Source organism: Schistocerca piceifrons, chromosome X (assembly GCF_021461385.2).
Source record: "Schistocerca piceifrons isolate TAMUIC-IGC-003096 chromosome X, iqSchPice1.1, whole genome shotgun sequence".
NCBI lineage: Eukaryota > Metazoa > Arthropoda > Insecta > Orthoptera > Acrididae > Schistocerca > Schistocerca piceifrons.
Genome location: NC_060149.1, coordinates 632135529 through 632137100, shown reverse-complemented (window position 1 = coordinate 632137100; position 1572 = coordinate 632135529). Strand labels below are relative to the sequence as shown.

Below are 1572 nucleotides of genomic sequence, written 5' to 3'. Positions count from 1 at the left end.
CAAGAGATACCACAAATACTTGTAGAACCCATCGAAAAAATCCACCGGCGAATACGGCTTTCCAGTCGAATTTTACATCAGCGTATAGAATGTAATAGCTAAACAGACGACAATGTGCAACGACGTACTCTTTTACAAGTCTAGGAGGGATGGTGGTTCTAATTCCTAAGGACGGCGAAAAAGCAAGACTATAAAACTTCAGATCAATCACCTTTCTACATATAACATGCATAAAAACAGTGAAAACTATGACCGGCATTTGATGCGAGCATAGATATATTGTAAAGCTAGCTTCCATAAGTGAATTTCAAGTAGCCCTGACAGTTATGCATTTTGAAAAAGCGTTTGTGTGAACATGGTTTCGTACTACGAAAAAGGAGGAAAATGGGATTTTCAGAAATCTATGCACAAATAACACAAAATTGTAAATGTCCAGATTTACAATCGATGAGCAGTTAGCGGCCAATTTGTACGATAAGAATATCCCTTATCACTGACGCTTTGTGTGATCGTCGTAGAACTCCTGCTCTTGATTTTGCACACAAATCTCCAAGAATTTCAAATATATGAGGATAAAACAATAATCCACACATACGCCGATGTTATCAGTGTAATACTCTACACAAAAGAAGAACTGGAAAAATCATAAAATATGGAAGCAAAACCAATAAGACTCTATACTTATATGGATATGGTGTCTGTTCTTTCGGACATGTCCGACAGCCGTCTAGAACGAAATTAGAATTATATTAATACCTTCAGCTGCTGACGGGCATTGATATATATCTACGTGGACAGGTGAAAGTGTGTGCCCCGACCGGGACTCGAACCCGGGATCTCCTGCTTACATGACAGACGCTCTATCCATCTGAGCCACCGCGGGCACAGAGGATGGCGCGACTGCATGGACTATCTCGCGCACCCCTCCCGCGAAACCCACACTCTCACCTCGTATGTCCACACACTACATTCGTAGTGTCCCACCTCAGCACACTCATTACTCGTAGAAGACATTCTTACTAAGTCCCATAAGAGCTCGGTGAATGTGTGTGCATCCGCACAGATGAAGAAGGTCATGGCTGGTGTTGCCAGAACTATATACTTATATGGATTTGGTGTCTGTTCTTTCGGACATGTTTGCCGTGAAAAATAGGAGATCGCTGCAAATGTAGAAAAATGTAAGCTAATGCAAATCCTGTAATATTCGAATACAATACTAGTGGTGTACTGCAACATCCCAGCAATGTAGTCGAATTGTGTGATTAAATCCTTACGAGTGGCTCCTGAACGTTGATGCGGGCTACCTGCACGGGCGTGGGGCAGTGGGGCAGAGCATCCGGCTATCCTCTATATAACTAACCACTAACGTTGCCAATTACTAGAGCAGAAAATGGATGTTATTCGCGTATCTGCATGTATATCCACAGTTCTTAAGCCACCTTACGGTGTTTGACGTAGGGTATTTCCCGTATTACTATCTTTTCGCCCTTTATCTGCTCAGTTCGCGAGTTGCAAGTGGGAAGAATGGAGGCCAGTAAACCTTTGTATGAGGTCTAATTTCTCTTATTTTCT

General features: G+C 42.3%; 1 non-coding gene across 1 annotated transcript; it reads right to left on the bottom strand.

Annotated features, from left to right (window-relative positions):
• Positions 1-809: 809 nt before the first annotated feature.
• Trnat-ugu lies at positions 810-884 on the bottom strand. Its single transcript has one exon. It is a non-coding gene; the product is annotated as a tRNA-Thr (tRNA).
• Positions 885-1572: the final 688 nt, after the last annotated feature.